Below are 23,988 nucleotides of genomic sequence, written 5' to 3'. Positions count from 1 at the left end.
CCGCATACAACACTGAATCAGATTGTACAACCTATGTACAAATTTGAAAGTAATGGAGACGTGCTCAATTAGACTGAAAAGAAAGAGAGGAAAGATCCAGTGAGACGTGAACATGAGATAACAGTGCAGGAGAGAGAGACAGGACACCAGAAGAGAAAGAGTCTTCTCATAGAAGCTTATCAGACGGACAGTCCTGGCCCCTTACTCTCATCCTTCTGTCAGCATCACCGCAAAGGTCACTTACCGTAATTAAAAAAGGCCTGACGGCAGCAGACAGGGGGAACAGGGCTTCGCTTTGTGCCAGATGACCGATGATATAAACAGCACACCACACCAGCAATCAAAAGATAATTTAGACCCTCTGTCAGCTTCTGTGTCATACTGATTTCCTTGAAAGGTTAATATCACCGGGAATGCAGGGCCCAGCCAAGAGCGGCCCCCAAACCCTCACTCTCTCTGGTTTTATCTCACCCCAGTAATCTCGGATCCATCAGCAGGGATGGAGAATGGCGCCTTTGTGTTGTTCAATTGCTGCTACTGTGCTTGCAGGCGCGTTGTTGATTAAAAACTGGCTGAGAGATCAGCAGACCCTCCAGTGTCTTTTCAGACATGGAGGGGCAAATTCAACGTACCTGTTGCGACACTTTTTCGGGTACTTCAGAGCAAAAACTAATGTTTTAATCACTAACCATCTGCAGTCTTTTTAAAACCAGGCACTAAATGCAATCAAGGCTCATTGTCTGTGGTGAAAACTTTGATATTATGTTGCTTCCTGAATGTTTTGCAATACATTCAAAGTGAAATGTCCAGCAAGTGGCGTTAAAAGTGTGTTTAGTTTTCTCTGAAATAGATGAACGTGAATCTGGCAACAGTTTATTACATTGGTTATTGTACGTATTTAGATTTTTGGAAATTAAACATCTGGTAAGTGGTGGTAAAAGGTTAATGCTCTATCATATTATATCGTACCACTTACAGTAAACTCTACCATAAACATAACCGATAATGTGAACAAAAGTATAAGTATAATTTTCTGAAGCAAGTATGACATTCGCGCTTGCTTCTACAAGTCTTTGAGCTCCTGAATTATAATTTGCAGTGCAATGCTGTACCAGGTGATCTACTGAGCAAGTTTACTACGACAGAAAAGCCATATGCAGTGGGGCAAAAATGTATTTAGTCAGCCACCAATTGTGCAAGTTCTCCCACTTAAAAAGATGAGAGAGGCCTGTAATTTTCATCATAGGTATACCTCAACTATGAGAGACAAAATGAGGAAAAAATCCAGAAAATCACTTTGTAGAATTTTTAAAGAATGAATTGGTAAATTCCTCTGTAAAATAAGTATTTGGTCACCTACAAACAAGCAAGATTTCTGGCTCTCACAGACCTGTAACTTCTTCTTTAAGAGGCTCCTCTGTCCTCCACTCGTTACCTGTATTAATGTCATCTGTTTGAACTTGTTATCAGTATAAAAGACACCTGTCCACAACCTCAAACAGTCCAACTCCAAACTTCACCATGGCCAAGACCAAAGAGCTGTCAAAGGACACCAGAAACAAAATTGTAGACCTGCACCAGGCTGGGAAGACTGAATCTGCAATAGGTAAGCAGCTTGGTGTGAAGAAATCAACTGTGGGAGCAATTATTAGAAAATGGAAGACATACAAGACCACTGATAATCTCCCTCGATCTGGGGCTCCACGCAAGATCTAACCCCGTGGGGTCAAAATGATCACAAGAACTGTGAGCAAAAATCCCAGAATCACACGGGGGGACCTAGTGAATGACCTGCAGAGAGCTGGGACCAAAGTAACAAAGGCTACCATCAGTAACACACTGCGCCGCCAGGGACTCAAATCCTGCAGTGCCAGACGTGTCCTCCTGCTTAAGCCAGTACATGTCCGGGCCCGTCTGAAGTTTGCTAGAGAGCATTTGGATGGTAGATATGGTCAGATGAAACCAAAAATTTACTTTTTGGTAAAAACTCAACTTGTCGTGTTTGGAGGAGAAAGAATGCTGAGTTGCATCCAAGGAACACCACACCTACTGTGAAGCATGGGGGTGGAAACATCATGCTTTGGGGCTGTTTTTCTGAAAAGGGACCAGGACGACTGATCCGTGAAAACGAAAGAATGAATGGGGCCATGTATCGTGAGATTTTGAGTGAAAACCTCCTTCCATCAGCAAGGGCATTGAAGATGAAACGTGGCTGGGTCTTTCAGCATGACAATGATAACAAACACACCGCCCGAACCGAAGGAGTGGCTTCGTGAAGCATTTCAAGGTCCTGGAGTGGCCTAGCCAGTCTCCAGATCTCAACCCCATCGAAAATCTTTGGAGTCCGTGTTGCCCAGCAACAGCCCCAAAACATTACTGCTCTAGAGGAGATCTGCATGGAGGAATGGGCCAAAATACCAGCAACAATGTGTGAAAACCTTGTGAAGACTTACAGAAAACGTTTGACCTCTGTCATTGCCAACAAAGGGTATATAACAAAGTATTGAGATGAAATTTTGTTATTGACCAAATACTTATTTTCCACCATAATTTGCAAATAAATTCTTTAAAAATCCTACAATGTGATTTTTCTGGATTTTTTTTTTTTTTTCTAATTTTGTCTCTCATAGTTGAGGTATACCTATGATGAAAATTACAGGCCTCTCTCATCTTTTTAAGTGGGAGAACTTACACAATTGGTGGCTGACTAAATACTTTTTTTGCCCCACTGTATATAATACATATAAAAATACACATACAAATATGTTAGTTGTTTTGAAGTAAAAATACAGTATTCCTCAAAGAACCACATGAAAAAAGTATTTATTATTTGATAATCTGCTCTGAAATTATAACGTATGTATAGGCACATTTTTGTAGATGCAGGCACATTTTACCAAATACGCTGAAATTGTCATTCTCTTTACCTCATACGCTCATTAAAATGCCGAATAATAAAAAAAACTAGAATGACAAAATACAGAACCAAATGACAAAATGCAGAATCACTTGATTGAGATGATTTGCCTGACTTGCTACTCGAAAAACAACAACCATACAAACTGGCAGCTTTTAGTAAAATGATTTAAACCTTTTAAATGTGCACACAATACCACACACATTGGGCCTCATTCATGAAACATGAGCAGGACTAATTTTGTGCAATTCGTTCATAAATCCATCCTTACGTAAATTGTTGCATTGAACTGAATGCAACAATTTAAGTAAGAATGTTTTTACGGATGATTTGCACAGAAATTCGTTCTGCTCATGTTTCATGAATGAGGCCTGATGAGTACATGTAAGACAGGGAATTACAGAGACAGGATGCTTTTGAGTCCTGGCACCAGATTTTAGCTGAAGGAAAGCTCAAGAAACAGTGATATCAGATCTTTTGCATCAAATGTTTTAACATAGCATGTTTGGAGAGCTTTAGGCTAAGCATCTCTCAAAGAAATTATGGTCAGTGTTGGGGAGTAACAAACTTAATAAAAGCAATGCTAAATTTTTTTCAGAAGCATGAAAGTAGTTTATCTCTTTCAAACTTTACTGTATCCCAAAATGCAATCCACTTGACTCAACCTTCCATTGCCAGTGTAATGCATGACCCACATACAGTATAAGGCATTTTTAAAACATTTATTCATTAATTTTAATCCTACATCTTACCTAATGGAACTTTTACACAAAAATTGAATTACATTTTTTTATTTATAACTAAAAAGTTAACTGGACTGTCACTCACATGCAATGTGATAACCACATGAAATATAAACGTTTTAAATATTAAAACAGAAAAATGCATTTTCACTTGCTTTTTATCATTTTATATCAATCAATCAATCAATCTATCTATCTATCTATCTATCTATCTATCTATCTATCTATCTATCTATCTATCTATCTATCTATCTATCTATCTATCTATCTATCTATCTATCTATAATTTTTAATAAATGAGTAAAATTCATAAACAGAAAGCAGTATACAGCGTGGCTGATAAAAATGAATGTTACTCAGCCTTTTGATGAATATATGTGGATTTCATATATTCGAATATATGTGAAATTACAATAAATAGAATAGAAAATGCCACATGGACACTTCAGTGAACTTTTTTGAGTAATATGCAAATAGATAATTCACTCCTCAACCAATTCACTTAAATGGACAGTTTGAACTGATTCATTAAAAATAATCAAACAAACCAAACCTAAATTAGTGTAATGAAGCATTATTTAGGAAACTTAATGGGCAAACAAAAATCACATTAAACACTGCCGTTTAATTTTATAAATTATTTATAAATATTTGATGTATACACTTGAAAAGGCAAGACCTTGCACACATTCCTGATTTAAACTACACTATAGAGACATGAACGTGTCTGCATTCCTGGACAAACGGGATGTGCGGTGAGACAGCTCTGCTTTGAGAGATGGGTGTTAATGGGAGCTCTGTTCCACAGGATACAGTGAGACCCTCCACAGTGGAAGCGCTCATGGCTTCTGACTTGAAAAATCATTTGAGGCGGACGCATCGGTCGACTCTCATCAGCAGCGCAGAATTAATCGTGAGCACAGGAGCTCATAATTTAAGAGCGCAGCATCTGTAAAGTCCATCATGCCGCTGCAGTCCCACCGACCGCCTCACAGAACAAACACATCCACCGGAGAGATTTACACCTCTACGGAAAAACAACAGAATCTGATAAATAAATCCATTTCCCTTGCGAATCATCGACAGCAAGGCTTCTCTGTCACTGCTTTGTGAGAGGAACCAACACGGGGGCCCCCGAGGGGTCAAGGTTATTGGAAAGGTCACATAGAGCGACAAGCCTCTGTGTTTTGGCAGCAGGGTCACAAACTTTGACCTTTGGGCCCTGAGAGCCCTAGCCTGGGAGGGTTGCACAGGCAAGAGTTAAAACGGGGACCACCGTCTCTCACTAATTGACATAATCTGTAAACTCCAGTATCTGCCCTCGTTTCTCAGCCGAGCGGGTGGGTTAATCAATAGAGCTGAGACAGTTGAGGGTGAGAGTGGGCCAGCGGTCTGAAGCCATTCATCCTTTCTTAAAAGCTCCTCTATATACGGCTTGAAGAAACCTTGACAAATAAAGCTATTCTCTGGCATTGTTCATTGGGAATGGCCGACTGCCATGTCTGGCTCTTGCGACCCACTCCTTACAGCACACACTCAAAGTAAGTTCCCATGAGGCAAGTGGAGGGAAAGCACAAAGCCCCTTTAGCAGGAGAAATACAGCTTTTTATCAGGGTGGTAGAATTGGGGTCATTAGGGTTGTGCCACCCCCTCACTAACCTTTACCTCCCTCGTTGCTGTAGTCGAGCCCACCCTCCTTCCTCCAGAGGTCCCTCATTCATATGCATAAGTGGCTTGAGAAAAGCTGCTGGGGAGCTCAGCCACTGATGACCTGCCAATCAATCTGTCACTCACAACTGTCAAACAGCATGTATATGATGGGCTATTGGACTAAATCACTATGCTGGAAACCAGTGTTGGGCAGATACAAATACTAGATCTACAAATACTAAAGCTATTAGATGAGCTGTGTTTCTTAAAAGTGAAGATGGTAGGATCACTCATTTTTAACCCTTATGTTCTTTTTGAGATGGATTGAAATTATATTAGAAATGAAGAATTAATCTTTGAAATTCAAATTATTCTAATATGTATACTACTCTTTAAAAATAGGAAGTCTCTTATGCTCACCAAGGCTGCATTTATTTGATCAAAAACAGGGTAAAAACAGCAATATTGTAAAATATGATTACAACTGTTTTCTGTTTTAACATATTTTAAAATGTAATTCATATGATCCTTCAGAAATCATTCTAATATGTTGATTTGGTCAATTTATAAACAATGTTGGTTCATATTATAAACAATGTTGACAACTTAATATGCTTAATATTTTTGGGGAAACTGTGATGCATCTTTTTTTCAGGATTGTCTGATAAACAGAAAGTACAAATGAACAGCATTTGAAATAGATGAAATAGAAATATAAAAAGCCTGTCACTTATGATCATCTTTAAGGCATCATTGCTAAATTAAAGTTAAAATAATAAATCTTATTGACCCTAAAACTTTGAACAGTAGTGTATGGTTCTCTGGCATAAATCAAGCCAAAAGGCATTCAAAAATTGCAATAAAAAAATATTTTATAATTGGGTGAAACCTCAAACACAACATTTTTCAAAAGATGGGCAGTCTGTAAGTAGTTTTAAAATAAGAATAAGACGAAGTATCAAATGAACACTTCAATGTTAAGTAAATTTAAGCTATTGAAATGGCTGAACAAAATACGAGGATCATTTATTTATATTTTTTTTGGTCAAATGCAAAAGCACTAAACTTTTTGGAGATGTTTCTAACTCTGTAACAGTAACAAGATTTAGGACATAGAAAACAATAGAGTGGATATGCATCTACAACCATCTAAAACCAAACCTGGATCTTATTGTTAGCCAACAACAAAGAGGATTAAATTCAACACCTAAATGTAGAACTCATGATTGAGCATTTCAGGTGACTCTTTTAACACAACGCAGTAACAAAATGCCATGACAAGGCAAAATACATAAAGTAGCTTGCCAGTTTTATATTGTGATATTGATATACTTTCTCTACAGGGTTGTTTTCATCTTATCTTACCTCATTTTTCTGTAGAGTATTTGTTAGCACAGCTAGATGCACTTTTTGAGTAGCTTGCCCTAAACTGACTAGCATTGTAATCTATGCCTGCTGTCTGAACTATGAGTCCAATGTCAGAGAAAATCACAAGGAACACTGACGATGGCAATGATTCAAACAGATGGTATATTCTACACTAGTTTCAGCCAGACACAAAGCTGTAACACATTTAATCTGTGGTAAAAATCATGAGTATGTGACACCACATCTACATAACTGGAAATGGAAGATATAATCAAGTCACCACTAAAAAATAAGATGTTGTTGTGTCACATTAAAGAGAAACATCTATTTGCTAACAGTAAATACTGTCTGCATCTGTACAGTCTTCCAGAGCAGAAAAAAAAAATATATCTAAATAAATAAATCACAAATGAGGTCTATTAAACATCTCAATTGTTTCTCCTAGACAGTAATGAGATTAATTCAATTTTTGGCTGAAATCGCTTGAAAGGATTTGTCTGGAAAGGAAAAAAAGATAATGACTCTTATAATCTCATGTGTCTCCACTTTGTATGTCTCAAATTTTCCAAGATACCAAAGACTGCGATCAAGTACCAATTTAATTTTGTTTTTTTTTAATTTGCCATTGAAAAGCACATCTTGGTCAAGTTTCTATTGGATATATTTTTCTATTTATTATAGACATAATTGCATGAATGCCTTTTTCAACCCATTCCCTCCAACCGCCTACTTCCATCATTTCACAGTCCAATCAATTCCCAATGGATCAAAGTCCCACCCTACATTTTTTTCTAGTTGAATATCCTGTTTCACTTAAAAATACATCAGATTACGTAAGTAAAATCGCTTGCGAAGAGCATGACTTTAATTTTATAGCTCTATACTCACACTCTATGCCAACAATTGTCTCATTTATTAAAGGATTAAAGGATTTCCATGCGATTCTCTGTGAGCACCTGGTTCTGTGGGACCAACATGGATCTGTCCACTGACCCCAGAGAGAGGAAAGCACATCCACTTGGCTCTCGCCCAGTTACACTCCTCAATGCCTGCATTCAAGTGCACAGCTGAACGTAACTAACAGAACAGCCATAATGCTGTCATCCCACACTTCACATACTGTAGGTGTTCCCCTGGACTCCATCTGTAGCACTGAGCTCAGGTTGCTCATGCCCACAGGAAACAGGCTGACAAACAGGAAGAGAGCCTTAAAAAACTTTGCAAACTTCACTTTAAGAAAAAAATTAAAACAGAAAAAGTTCATTTGAAGAAAAAGTTGCATTTTATCACATTTACAGTGGTAGCCAAAATTATTAGAACACTAGTATTTTCACCAGCTAAAAAAATGGTTTTATGGTCATTTCTATCTTTTGCTGTAGCATGTCAATAAGAAATATCAGTTTACATTTCCAAAGAATCATTTTGCCATTAATTGTAATAATCCAGTGAGATTTTTGTTTGCACAAGAAGTCTGACAACAGCCAGCGCTCAACAAAGAGATCTGATCCCATCATCATCCAGTCTGTCTGGAATAACATGAAGAAACAGAACAAACTGAGACAGACTAAATCCAGAAGAACTGTGGCAACGTCTCCAAGATGCTTCAAGAATCATACCTGCAATGCTACAGTACTGTTAAAAGTTTTAGGCACTTGTGTAAAAAATTCTGTAAATTGAGGATGCTGTCAAAAATAATGTCAAAAATATATTTTCTTTATCAATGAACTTTAATCAACATTTGGTGTGACCATCCTTTGCGTTTAAAGCAGCTTTTGCCCTACAGTTGTGCATAGTTTTTCAGGCAGCTTTGCAGGTAGGTTTCTTGAAGCATCTTGGAGACATTGCCACAGTTCTTCTGGATTTAGTCTGTCTCAGTTTGTTCTGTTTCTTCATGTCATTCCAGACAGATTGGATGATGATGAGATCAGATCTCAGTGAATCCTTGTGCAAACAAAAATCTCACTGGATTATTATAATCAATGGCAAAATGAATGGAAATGTAAACTGATATTCCTACAGACACACTACAGCAAAAGATAAAAATAACTGACTTAAAACCATTTTTTTTTAGCTGATGGAAATACTAGTGTTCTAATCATTTTGGCCCCCACTGTACTATTGAGTTCAAAATGAAATGAAAACTCCATGAAAAAATTTAGAAAGTTGTGAAAATTACGTGACCTTTATACAACGTGTGCCACTTGAAAACTGTAAGTCTATCTTTTACTGCTGCATTTTTATCCGCGTTAAATTTAATATGGAGTCTTACCTTACTAAGGTGTATAAAAGCATGCATATAACAACTCATATTAAACCCAAGCTAAAGCAAAACATGCAGACCTGATATATTGGCAATATCTTTGTTCTGAATCAGGGGCTCCACCTGGAGGAATCTTGCAGCCCAAATTTGCTGGCAAATCTATCTGGTAAGATGGGAAGAGCAGGTTTGTATGATTCACAACCTTTCATTACACGCTCAATCACTGTCACAATATCTCCCTCTCACTTTTTAATTTACATCCCTGCCTTACCCAAACACATCCATCCATTCGGTTGTGTCACTTCAAGGTTATCAGCTGCCAAGCCATAGCAAGTCATGATTACGTCCCTTGCCCAATCGAAGGTGGACCGTGGAAACTTCCAAGGAGAGTGTGTTAGATTCTTGGACCAACCAATCTGGGAAAATGTTGCAATTTTTTTCCCTATATTGTGGCGTTTCTTGATTTTTAAACTTTATAGGCAAGACAAAAGATGTCACATTTTACCTGTGAATGTGAGCAGTCAGTGTGAAATGGATTGCCGTAAAAAAGCTGGTTTACCACCAATTAGAACTGTTCTATCTGTTGTGACTAGTAGCCACCTTATTCTTCACGTAAAAATGGGCATGGCCATTTGTAAATTTTATGGGTCTTGCTTCCGGTCTTATTTGCTTCCAGCTATTTTTAGCTGTCCAAAACTGCTTGTTTTGCTGCTTGATACTGCAAATTGGTGTATCTTACCATATTATTTTAGTGTATTATCTTAATTATAAACACAATGGTTTGTAATGCAAACAGTTTTACCATTTCCTGCACGTTGTTATTCTTCTCATTATTTCCCTATAGCGGCTAATGAAGCGGAAGTCTCGCTCATAGGCTTACTTCCATGAAATGATTTGTATCAGATGTCGACAGTTCTTTTAAGTGAATGGCTGCGTCCGAAAACTGAAAAATGCTGCCTTCGGAGGACGTATTTCAAGGTAGGAAGGCATCAAGGCATGTCCGAATCCAAAGTTAGCTTCACTTCCCGTCTCATGAGCATAGATGTATCCTTCGCTGCCTTTGATATCCCACAATCCTCTGCGTTCCAATCTGTGACGGTTGAGCTGAAAATATAAAGATGACGTCTGAAAGTTGTGTTTGGTGGTCATGTTATTTCTAGCGAGAAATCAGTGTTGAAGTAATTAAATATTAATTTAGTTATCATCAGAACTTGTTATATTTTGTTGTAGATCATTAAACCGTTACACTGCCTCAGAAGCTTGTCCGAAATCAGTTTCATGAGGTGCCTCAGTGCAAAAACGCTGCCTTTGAAGTCATTGCCTGACAGGGCAGTGAGGCAACAAGTCAGCTGCCTAAGTTTTCGGATGCAGCCAATCACACACATACAGCAGTGTATTCAGTGTAGTCTAATTCAAGAACTAATGACTCATATGAGTCTCAGTGAAGTGAATGACTCATATGAGTCTCGTTTCAGTGAATTAAAAGCAGTGCAGCCGATACATGAACAAATGAATCTCATGAGACAGTTCTTTTCAGTGACTCAAAACATACAGCATAATCAGTGTGGTCTGATTCCCGAACTAATGACTCATATGAGCCGGTTCAATTAACCTTGTTCAACAAGATATGGGGAAGTGGCCTAATGGTTTGAGAGTCGGACTCGTAATCCAAAGGTTGCGAGTTTGAGTCTCAGGTCCGGCAGGAATTGAAGATGGGGAAGTGAATGTACAGCGCTCTCTCCACCTGCAATACCATGACTGAGGTGCCCTTGAGCAAGGTACTGAACCCCCAACTGCTCCCCGGCTGCCGCAGCATAAATGGCTTCTCACTGCTCCGGGTGTGTGTTCACAGTGTGTGTGTGTTCACTGCTGTGTGTGTGCACTTTGGATGGGTTAAATGCAGAGCACAAATTCCGAGTATGGGTAAGCATACTTGGCCACATGTCATGTCACTTTCACAAGACAAGTTACCGTGTGAATCATCCAATGAACTGAATCAATCAGAATGGTTCCTGAATCAACATCTGATTTGCACAGGGAACTGCAAGTTATCATTAGTATCACCTAAGTATGAAATACTTTTTAAAGGAATACTGTCCTGCTGAATTTCCATGTTAGCCAAACTTAGTTTTGCTGGTTAGTGCTAGATTAACGTATTTGTGACAGTCCAAATCATTAGTGAATTGGTTCGTCAAAATGGCTCTCTATAGCTTTGGAAAGTCTGAATCATTCTAATGAATTGTTTTGTCCTTCATGGTTCTTTCTCATATGAAGCACTGGAAAGACTGATTCTTTCTAGTGAATGAATTTGTACAGACAGTTGTTTTAAATATACGATTTGAAAACATCTCTGGATGAAATGCTTTTTGAGTAGCTTATAGTGCATTATACTGTATTGCATTATTGTATTGTTGTAAGGTTTAAATGTTGATCAAAACTGCTCATTAATTTAAAAACTATGGCTCTGATTAAATTATGAGCTATATAATTAAACATTTATACCCTTATTTAGCTTCACTGTAACATCTTTTTGTGAACCATAGGAGGGAAAGATGGATTTGGGAACCACTTGGCTTGTGCTTTTGTGGTCATATCTAATTCAGTGGCATTACAGCAATAGAATAGGACCTATTTTGAAAGGGTAAGAAAAAAATGAGGCACAAATATTGAGCTCTTGTATTTGTACAGCAGAGCCAAGTCACAGATTGAAATGATTTACGTGCGACTGTGTTGTTCTCTTTTTTTTTTCTTTTCCTGCTTAGCTTTCAGAGGTTTGGAAGTCCAATACCCCAATCACTCTCTCTGACAACATACACTTCGACTTTCTCTATGTCTGCACAAATTATGAATTTGAGATCTCTGTTCATACATGCCATGATCTCTTTCCAAGACGAGTAGGTGCACTTCAAAGGAATCAGAAGGGCTTATCACAGTTCCAGTGTGCCCCTCTGTTTATGAGGCAGGCAAGAAATCATGCGACACATTTTAAGTGCCAAGAGAGACGTTTACAACAGCAACCCAAGCCAGATCTGAGAGATCTGAGGTTTAGCTGATATCCTTGGCAAAAGAGCACTGCGATACATCTAACACCTCACGTTCCTGGTGCTCTATCTAATAAGCAGTTGGCACAAATTGAGCAAGCATTTCTTTCTCAACACAGGAAAGATTTTTGACTGTCATGTATGGGAGTGGAGAAAATGTGGTGGTGGTGAGTTGGACATTCGGGCACGTGTAGCTCTGAAATGAAGACGAATTCATATTTTATTTCTGTTTTGTTCATTTATGCTCTCATGCAACGTGACACAAAAGTAACCCCCACACACACACACACACACAAACGACTTTCTCACCACACCAGTCACAGAAAAGTCATGGTTTCCGAATGCTGATGAGTGAATCATGTAGTTAACATAAAAATATAGCTCACCGTACAGAACATATAGATATGAAATCAGTTTTAGATTATGTTCTTTGGCATATGTCCCAATGTATGAAGGGGCCAAATTTCTGAACTTTCTTTAACTTTGTGCACAGTATTTCAGTGCACACACACAAAGAAATCTTCTGCCTGTTTTATTAAATCTCTTTCAGTGCTTCTCTAATAATACTTTAATTGGTGCTTCTTGGTTTTCTTGTTCCTCTTTCCTCTAGCAACCCATGATCTGAAAATCAATAAAAAGTTTGTCATCAAGAAAGATATACAGATTCTCTAAATGCACTGCCCTAAATGAATTCTCATTCACTGCTTCTTCACAGTGCATTTAAAGAATTAGCTTCTTTGGTAATTAACAACTTGTCACAAATGCTGCTGACTGAGTTAAATTTGTTTTGAAATCAAAAGACAGCTAGTATAATGCATAAACGTAAATAGTATTATACATATTTTCTATAGTTAAAAGAATAGTTCACCAAAATTGCTGAAAATTTGCTCACCCTCATGCCATCCAAGATTTAGAGGAGTTTGTTAACATTAATGGATCCTCTACAGTGAATGGGCGCCGTCAGAATGAGAGTCCAAACAGCTGATAAAAACATCTCAATAATCCACAAGTACTGTAATCCACATGAATCCAGCCCATCAATTAATGTCTTGTGAAGCAAAAATATGCGTGTTTGTAAATAATGGGCAGGAGTCATGTGGATTATTGTGATGTTTTTGGACTCTCATTCTGACGGCACCCATTCACTGCAGATTTATCCAAATCTGTTCTGATGATGAAACAAACTCATTTACACTGTGGATGACCTGAAGGCAAGTACATTTTCAGCTAATTTTCATATTTGGTGAACTATTCCTTTAAACTAACAAGAGTAACAGAAAAGTCACATGTTCTTGATGTTCACATAAATGTTGCCATATTTTTCACAACTAATTAGATCTCCATATAGGCATTCAGGAACTTCACCAAAGTCACGAGTAATTATGAGCTTCTGCTAATGATGATCAAATGAATTCTGAACCTTATGCTTTCAAAGTTTTCTGATGTCGGGAGAAGACTAATGAACTCTTGTGTTTAATTAACTCAGGAGTTCAGCGTTCACTTGAAATGTTTAATTAGTCTGCTGTCTCAGCTTTGGATGTTGTCCACAATGCATCCATGCACTTTAACAAATAGCGCTATAAAAACAAGCAGTTTCAGGGCTGCAGGTTTAAAAGGGATGAGCTATTCGTTTAAATCAATATCCACCTCATTCAATCATTCTGTACATATACAGTATGATGTGCTAAACAACACCAGCAGCGTGTGTGTCTATTCATTCCTATACTGTAAATGACATCAACTGAAAACAGCACAGATATTGCATTCACATGTACTCTACTGTGTGGTCTGAAAACTTATCTATGTAGCAGCATGTGACTTTGATGTCATACTACAAACATTTAGCATAAGAAAAAACAAATGTTCTGAACACACCTCACACAGGCCCTCTTCATTTAGACTGACACAGTAATGGGCCATTACTTTCATGCGTAATATGCATGACTGTTCATATAAACATAAGACATGTCAATTGATTATTTTAATCAAATGAATTACACGATATGCTAATTAATCAAATTCATTGCAAGCACATACTCACTGAGAAAATCCTCAAATTAAAATATCTTTATTATTATAGCAGATAAAATCTTAATGAAAAGTGGCATTATATTGTTTTGGGTTTTTTTCAACCAAATTTTATATATTAATTTATATATTCTTTTGTTTACTGTACTTCTATATGAATGATCTGGTCTACAGTTCGCAGCGATGCATTTTCAGAAATCCAGCTTTAACAGAACCCAAGGCTGCTTCACAGAGCATGATAAATAAAGTAATAAATAATAATAAATAATAATAAAAAAAACAGCATGACAAGCTATTAATTACAGAAAACAAGACTAATCGAAATAAATAAATTGGATACAGAAAGGGAACAATATGACTCAGAAGGAAACTTAATGCAGATAAATGCACTCTGGCAAGAAAAACAGGAAAATAAAAACCGAAGAATCAGAATATTTCAGTAAATCAAATCAGATGTGAGAGGAATCATTAATCTGATGTTTTCCGAATACAAATGATGAGTTTTCAAATGCTTTTTTCTGGCAGAGGGGGGAAAAAGCTTCAGTGAGCTTCTGGGCAATTTGTTAACCATTACTTAACATGCATTCTTGCGTTGCTGGATGGTAACAAACCTCAAGGTGGTGATAGAATTTCCTCCTATTTTTGGCATTCGACTGAATGTTTATTACTAAGGAAGCTAGCTATAAACATGCCAATTTTAACTTGATCAGCACGACAGATGTCCTCAATATGAAGTGTGCGGTTTAGGAAACACATGAAGATAAGTAAATAATAAGAGATTTTTAATTTTTTAATGAAATATTCCTTTAAAAGAAGCTATTTTTTGACACACCAATGTTTCTCAGAAACTCATCAAATGGAATTTCCAAACAGGTTTCCTGAACACTCTTTCTATCTTGCACTGATCATGCAACTCAGATAGTCCTGCTCCAAACTTGAGTCTGAAATACCAGAATGTAGAATTTTACCACTGAAAAATTAGTTTTTAAAATATGGATCTGAACCGCTTGGAATTTTCTCTGTGATCCAGGAACACCCAACACCTTTTAAAAAGGTTATCTGAAATTCACCACTGCGCTCAAACACAGAGGTGATTCATCTTAATTTATACCGAAGTATCTGTCATGAACTACTTTTTTTCCCCCTTATGCCGAAACCCTGTTTGTAGGTCTGCTACATAGATAGCGCTGCCTCTGTTCCCTGGATCTTAAATCACCGGCTCTTCGCTTTGTCTCCAGCACTCAACACCTCCGTATAAAGTGAGAGCGATATTCTGCTGGCAGCCAGAAGCCGCTGAGCTGATGGTCTCTTTATTTGCTCAAAGCAGTTCATCAGTCCCCTGGCTAAGCGTCTGTCTGCACGTGGACGTCACGTACAGGTAAAGTCGACTCTGAGTCATTTATGAGTCCACATGTGAGGGATCAGAGCCAAGGACGATGTCCAACCTGCATTTGTATTATGCTTTAAACTGAGCTCAGCCCAGGAGTTTATAGACGAGTGATTCCACCAGGTGATGTAATTCCTTGGAGAAATCAGCTGATTTCTGAATGTGACAGCAGTGTGTCTTTTGGAAGTTTGTTTCTGGATCACACCTGGGGGAATTAGTGGGCGGCAGAGGAGCTGTCATTTCCAGGAAACATAGAACATGATGAATTCCATCACAATAACCACATTTCCACATCCCGGCTTCAGTTTGTGACACATGAGACTTGAGTCAAAGCTCAGGGGTGAGTGGAGACATGTCCAGATCTGGAGACAGTGTGTCCAGGCAGGGTGTGACAGCTTCATTGTGTTATCTACGGTCAGGCCTGGCTCTCTGTCTTGGAATGTTTGGGAATGTCCTCACCTCAAGGGGATATTTCAAGTTAATTTGGAATGATCTGAGGGGATGAGAGGGGGCACTTCCAGTTCATAACCATGAAAAATCACCTACTGCACAACAACGAATTACTGGTTTAAGACAATCTCAAGACCTACTGTATGAACATTGTAAACTTACATAATAATAATTATGTGTGTGTGTGTGTGTATTAAATTATAAAATGCCTATTATCTCATATCTCATATGCTCACTAGACTGTATTTACAGTGAAAAATATAATAGTACAATAAATAGTAAAAATATAATTAATAAAACATATTATAATAAATATAATTTAAAATAACTATTTTCTAAATTAATATATTTTAAAATGTAATTAATTCCTGTAATGTCAAAGCTGAGCAAAAATTACTCCAGTTTAGTCTTCTTTTCTTCTTTTTATCTTCATTTTTTTTTTTTTAACACTGAAAAGAGTTGTGCAGCTTAATATTTTTGTGGAAACTGGAACATTTGTGACCCTGGAAATTTACAAAATATCTTCATGGAACATGATCTTTACTTAATATCGTAATGATTTTTGGCATAAAAGAAAAATTAATAATTTTGATCCATACAATGCATTTTTGGCTATTGCTACAAATATACCCCAGCGACTTAAGACTGGTTATGTGGTCCAGGGTCACATTTGTGGAACTTTTTTTTTTTTTTAGGATTTATTGATGAAAAGAAAGAGCAGCTTTCGCTGAAAAAAATATTTTGTAATATTACAGCGTCTTTACTTTTATGACTATTGATCAATTTAATATGACCTTGCTAAATATTATTTTATAGTATTAATTAAAAATATATATCTTACTGACCTTTTTGAGTGTATATTTTATATGCATTTTATATAAACATAACATATAAAAACTATTATAATTATTAATAATTCTATTATTTTTTTAAAACTACTGCTCAAAAATCTGATTTGAATTCAAAAGGGCCTAGCTGTGTTTCTGTGCATGTATTTCTTCTCAATTGTATTACTGACACCCAGTGATTAAGTGGTTGTGGAAAAATTCAAGCAAAATGGTAAAATATGGATTTTATCTCATAACCAAATTAGCTGTTTGGGACTGACTGAATAAAAATCAGTTTCTCTGTAAAGACAACTAAGTTCTTTTCTCAAAAAAGATTCTCCAGTGCATTCCATGATGCTTCCACAATCACCATTAAATTGCCAATCCCTAAGCTCGGTGACCCTTCCTCAGTCTCCATAAATCAGACGGCTAATGAGATCTGACCCGCTGATGACTGGCACAGCATCAACTGAAAAATGCTCCCTTTTGTCTCACCTGCTCTCACCTCACAGCTATAAATCTTCTGCTCCGTGTCTGTGCTGACTGTCTCTCTGATGACCTGACTGACGGGCTCCACAAAGACTCCTGTGGCAGGAGGGGGGAACTGGGCTGAGAGAACAAGGGTAAGAGAGGGAGAGATTAAAGACTTCTGCTGTCCATGTGTAACTATCTGGCTGACAGGATAATACATGAACATTCATCATGAAAGAGAAGCATTCTGAAGAGATATAACAGGAAGAGGAATGAGGTGTGCCTGTTGGGTTAGACAGCAAAGAGAACCTAAGATTCAAAGATGATGACATCAAGCGGAACTGGGATGGACTAAATCAAACAAGAACACCTTCAAAACTAAACTTCCTGTTTGATGCATGCACAAGTTTTCAATCCTTATTGAAAACTAGGTTAAAATTAAAAATGCAGGGACATCTGGGAAATGTTGACTGCATTAATAAGAAACCATTTAAAAAATATTTTACTGTATAAGTACCAAATGTACATCACAACATAATATTTGCTGAATGAAATTATTTCTTTCTTACTCTTCTTGCTAATTTTGCGGTGCTGCAAAAAATAGTGCACATCATAGCACATCATTCTTTCTCACAAAACATGATGTGCATTTCATAGCATTTTTGCTTTTGGCAAAATTCATAAACATAACTTTTATGGAACAGTTTTGGACCTTTTTTTGCTTGCAAACAGTGCTTAATCTATGCATATTTCTCTCCTGATTCAGACAGTATGTGACTTTTTCACTGGAGAAAGCAATATTATGGACAGAGGAGCTGTATTTTAGCCAGAAGCAACAGCTTAAAGTTAAAAATGTCTTAATTGATGCACTGGAGTTGTGTGGATTATTGCAATGTTTTTATCAGCTGTTTGGACTCTCATTCTGACGGCACCCATTCACTTCAGTCCAAACAACTGATAAAAACATTTTGCAATAATCCACAAATACTGTAATCCACATGACTCCAGTCCATCAATTAATGTCTTGTGAAGCAAAAAAATGTGTGTTTATAATTAATGGTCTGGAGCCATGTGGATTACTTGTGGATTATTGTGATGTTTTTATCAGCTTTTTGGACTCTCGTTCTGACGGCACCCATTCACTTTAGAGGATCCATTGGGGAGAAAAAAATGTGAGGTTGAGCACATTTTCATTTGTGGTTGAACTATTCCCTTAAAACTTACATTTGTCTACATAATTTGAAAAATCAAAGTTCTTATTTTGTGAACAATTAGGCAATACTAGTCCTTTTTTGCAAATCAACAGAAATTGTTCACAAGATGCAGGGTTGTGTATTTATACAACAACTGACGTGTATATGAGATTAAAGGTTACACTTTACTTACTTTACTGACATGACACCTTCATGTCATGATTATGAAGGTTTTTTTTGCATGTTTATGACAACTGTCATTAAGTGTCATTCGCTCAGTTAATGCAAAGATGACATTGTTTGCGATGTCTTTGTTATGGGCTAGGGTTAGGGGTAAGGGTAGGGTTAGGTTAGGGTTAGGTCATATAATGTCATCTTTGCATTACAAATGACATAACTGAGCGAATGACACTTAATGACAGTTGTCATAAACATGCATAAAACCTCCTTCATATTCATGACATGTGTCATGTCAGTCTTCAAGTAAAGTGTTACCAGATTAAATTTCTTTCTTTTTTGTAACATTCATATGAACCACACTGATGCTTTTGAATCCATCAGTCTTGAGCTGGACCTCCATCAGTGTATGGCTCTCTTGTGCTGGCTGACTGCTGGCTGGCCTGGACGTGTAGTTGACAGCGATTTATTCGTGTCGTCTAGTTCATCATCTCAGAGTGAAAGCTCAACAGATCTGTTGATGGAGGCACATGTAAACAAATCCACTGCTTCCTGTGAACGCTGACTACACCGCCAAAAATATGTGTACAAGCCTGCATGCTTTCATCCTCAAACACTCAGACTCTCACACACAAACAGACAGTGCACACACACGCACATAGAACAGTTTCGGTTTATTCCAATTTTGTGCAGCGTCTTCCAGTTTTACTTTGGAGGGGCTAAAAATATGTTTTCAGATACTCGTCAGCCAAGGCAAATATGAAAACAAACATGAAAACAAGAGTTGTGAAAGGCACACAGACAGACTTTCTGCTGATGCTGAACGTCTGCTAGTGCTGAACTCATCTAAAAAAGTTTAGGGTGTTGAATGAAATTAGCTTGGGCCATCAAACTAACAAAATAATTTAGCATAATAAATATTTTAAAAAGTTAAAAATTAATACATTTCATATGTATTGTAAATTCCATTATAAGGAATTTTTCATCTTTAAAGTACCTTTAAAATGTTGTTCACACCACACATTCTTGCTTGTTTTAAAAGTTTTGAGACACATTTTAACAATTAAAAATAGCATATAACAAAACAAAACTTTTTAAGCATTGTATAGGCTTATGTTTAATGGAAATAAGTAAACAAACAATATATTGACTTTTAAAGTCACTTAAATCACTTTTTGTGTATTAAATGCCTTTGTTTGTTATAATAAACACACACACACACACATATATATATATATATATATATATACACACACACACACACACACACACAAACAAACTATATCAAATTTACAGATGTATATTGCAGTAAGAACTATTGACTGGTATAATTAAAGTTGGGACAGATCACATTTCTTAACATCAGACTGTCTTTAACATCTCGCCTGTGGCCCAGACAGTAAGTGTTCAAAGAATGTTCCAGGCTTGTTTTCGTAGCACAGTTCAATCAAGATAATAATTCCAGTGATGATTTTCGTTCTGCCTCAAGGGGTATGTATCCGCCGGCTGATTATTGACTGTCTGTCTTTGGTCTCTCTCCTTTTGTGCTGTCGTCTGTCACCAGTAAATGGCCTCTCTAAAACAGGAATTAGGAAACCTAGGCTGCTTTGCTGTAGTAGTGTGTAACATTCAATGCATGGCTAATCTTTACGAACCGCTCTTGTGAAATAATGCTCCAGCATTTGACCCAGTCATTCGGATCTGCCATTTCAAAGCATTTCCCATCCTGCACATTTTAAGTTACACAACCTTATTTGCTGCAACAACCATTTCGACTAGACAGCTAAAAGCTATAAATTAAGAAATATGCATCTTATAACCCAAGCTGATTGACAAACGCATCTGAACTTTGTCATCATGCTACAAGATATTGCAGGCACCACACACGAAGACTGATGGCATATTTTTTCTGCAAACACAATATTAAAGGGATCATATCACGAGGAATTACATTTCATTAATACTGAGATAAAATAATACTAGAAGGCTAACATAAGTTACTTTCAGAACTCTAAACTCACTATCCAGTTTAAAAAGAGCATTCATTGAAGATAACATTCTAAAATTCATACTTTTGAAACATGCTGACATCATAGAAATGAATGCATTTCAACAAAGACTTTTATTCACAATGTAATGCAGCTTTGCAAAAACCATCAAAAACAGTTCAGTGTTAAAACTATACTGGACTCAACAGCAAACCTGCAGCTTGTGAATTAGTGCAGCACAGCACTGGATCTTATTTCGCATGCAAAGAGGGTGTTTACATAAAAGTCTACAGCAGCAGAAAAACTGCCCGTTTCATAACTAAAGGTCAGAGACAGAGTGGAAAGTGGTCTAACTTATGACTTTCTGGTGCAAAAACAAACTTACTAGCATTATAAGTGGACCTCAGGGAAAAAAATTGTTGTTGCAATATTTGCCATTTGAACTATATGACTGAATGCTTTATGAAATATGCAACACATAGCACTGACTAATCAATGTGTTTAGGCTCTGCAATGTTACTGGGAAATTAATTTTGGTGGGCTTTTTATTTCATTTATTTATTTCAATTTACTACATGCCAAAAGAGCCTAATTAAATTTACAAATATTTACACTCTCTCTTTCTTATCCTCCGTCTTTCCTGCTTAACTTTCCATCACTGAGAGTTTCAAGTCTGTACATGGTATTATTGATGGAGATGATGAACTCCAATGAGAACACCACCTGTATCCATAAACAGGTCGAGGGGGGGTTAGTGGATGTATCAATGACTAACACTTCCGATAGTTTCCTAATTGTTTTACTGCTCAGCTTAAGGGAAAGGCAGTCATTGACTCCTTTATCAAAAGGCCGTTGAGTAACGCCCAGGCGCTGTGAAAGCCAACACACCTCCTAACAGCTCCCGGGGTGAAGGGGCCTCAAGGAGAGCCAGGTCTGCAGTAATCATCGACTTATGGCTTTATTGGTTTCCTGTCAAGTGACAGAGCCTTTGAGCTGGATTTATCTTCTTCTGAAGTAACCAGCAGATAAGATATCTGTGAAAGCACCATCTCTACATGACTAGTGATGTGTACACATGTCACTATGTTTTCGTGTTATGAGACATTCAGAGCTTTTAATAACTCTTTTGTGTCAGTGACGACACTGTCCTGAGGTTAATCAACAGCAGGAATTGATCAGAAAGTGTTTGGAGCTCAAGAGACATAAAATGAATGGCTTACCTTGACATGTTGACCTCTTGATGGTCAGAAGGGCTTTTCAAGCGAATAATGATACAATAGGTTATATGTTAAAAATGGAGCACCAATAGACAATTTCAGTCATCATTTACATATCCTCATGTCTCTACAGACCAGTTCATCCCCCAAAAATGTATAACTTTTGTGCATTTTGAGGATTTTTTTCCCACTGTGCTACACTTGTGGTGTTCCTAGTCGAAAACGACCTGCCTACAAAAATTTATTTGCTTATACTATAAATATCTTGTATTTCTTGTCATAAAACTAAATTTGCTAGTTTTTTGTTCTTGTTTTCTTTTAATTAGCACAGATTTCTTTTTAGAACTGACTGAATTTAGGCCTCATTGATCTCAGCGTTCATGCACCTGCATGACCACAGAACAACAACTTTCAGGTTATCTCGGGTAATACAGTACAAATGCTGCTGGTATTTAAAATCTGCAGGGCTGATATTATGATTACAAAGAGATTTAGAACAGCACTGAAGCAGACGTACTGCTGAGATCATGATAACTACAATAATCTCTGTGCAAACTCATTACCTCCACGGTCCAGTATGCACCTCATATAGAACACAGGCTGCATACAGACCATGAGGCTTATTGATCTATGAGAAAATTAGTAACTGTACATGTGCAATATCAAGCATAAACAGAGTTGCAGTTCAGTGCATATATCCAGTCACTATTTCATAAAATAATACCTTTTCTCCTTCTGTGGGCTATTCTGATTTGTTTTTTTCTTCTGCATAATTTAGTTTTTCCACCATACACATTTTTGCCCTTGTACCTTTAACCCTATAAAGCTGAAAAATCGTGTTAAAATGTATCAAATATGATATATAAGCTTTTGATGAACATTTGATTGTTTATATCTTAATCATCATTACATTGAATTGCATTATATAATTTGCCCCCCATAATAAAATATTACAGAGCTTTGATCATAAAACTAAGCATGTAAATATCATCTTCTAAGATGTATGTATTATGAGATCCATATTCTTATTATATCCACTAAATGAACCATAAAAGCCTGATGTATCAAATATGATACCGAACAAAAAACACACATGGAAACTTCTTTTTAAAAGTTTGACAACCTTCAGAAATGTATTTATTTTATTTTTTTTTCCCTCTCTGACTAATATGTCAGGCATTACAGGGTTAAAGCAAAAATTACACACTTTACCATTAAATCATTCATCTGATTTAGAAAGTGCCAAATGAGCATTTTTGCAGCAGTTTCAATAAAAGTCTTTTTGGACTGGGGAGGACGTTTTCAGTTACAAAACATTTTTTTTACAGTACATTTGATCTCTTACTGCAAACGACCAAGGAAAATTTGATTTCTCATGATATGAACCCTTTAAGTCATGATGCTTTTTTTATGCTATTTTAGCCTTTTAACAAGGACTCCGTGAGGCCTAGTGCAAGAGAAACAGGAATTTTAATCCTCTTTGTGCCTCTCTCAGCTATGATTAATCTTTTCAATATTAAGCACGATGAGAAATAATCGGTCTGAAAGGGCTCACGTCTACACAAAAAGAGGAAAATTTTTTGAGCTAGCTGTGGATGAAAGTCATACTTTAAGTTGAAGGGGGGGGGGTTGGTGGGCCTCCACAGTAGTAGAAGCACAGACCTCTTAGCATTTATTTTCTAATTCATCTTAAGAAAATCCAAGAAGTTACTTTAATGGTTCGGATATCTGGAAGTGTTCACTGTTGCAATTCATGGATAAACTGAGTGTCAAATCAATTGAAAGGAAATAGCCTCCATTCCTGTAAGTGTTGCTGGCTGCCTTCAAAAGTATTGGCAAAATAATCTAGACTAATTTGCAAAGTCAAAGAACAAAGGCCGTGTTGATGAGACCATGCCAGAATTCTGAATGAGTCTGTATTTCCCGCTCACACAAGGTTATTGGATGGACACCTGCGTAGGCTGCCACTGAGCTGTTGCGATCCAAAGCTAAAGTCCCAGACACTTAGCGGATACGCAGTCGTGATGATTGTTCAAAGGCCACAGAGGACTGTGTTCTTAACCTCAGCATTTCCTGGAATGTGTTTGGGAGCTGAAGGCAAGCACGTTTTTTCCATGGCCCTGAAATTCCATGGCTTTGTCATATCTCCCATTGCAATTGGTGAGAGCAGCTGAGCACAGTAAATGCAAACAAACCCAAACACTCAGTTAAATGTTTTAAAGTCAGAACATTATTATACAACTACACATTACAGTCCATCAAAAACAGAAC

The 23,988-nt window shown here is 37.1% G+C and overlaps 1 long non-coding RNA gene across 2 annotated transcripts in view; it reads right to left on the bottom strand.

Moving 5' to 3' along the window:
• Positions 1-23,988, bottom strand: part of LOC131552756 (uncharacterized) — a 47,555-nt gene that overhangs the window by 4,295 nt on the left and 19,272 nt on the right. The window contains exon 3 of one of the 2 annotated variants that reach the window (XR_009274052.1): positions 17,167-17,280. The exons of the other annotated variant lie outside the window; for it this stretch is intronic. This is a non-coding gene — a long non-coding RNA (uncharacterized LOC131552756). The remainder of the gene's footprint in view (positions 1-17,166; positions 17,281-23,988) is intronic. 2 annotated transcript variants of the gene reach the window in all.

Source organism: Onychostoma macrolepis, chromosome 13, assembly GCF_012432095.1.
Source record: "Onychostoma macrolepis isolate SWU-2019 chromosome 13, ASM1243209v1, whole genome shotgun sequence".
Taxonomy (NCBI): domain Eukaryota; kingdom Metazoa; phylum Chordata; class Actinopteri; order Cypriniformes; family Cyprinidae; genus Onychostoma; species Onychostoma macrolepis.
Note: the sequence above shows the minus strand (reverse complement) of the source record. Positions and strands in the feature narration are given on the sequence as shown.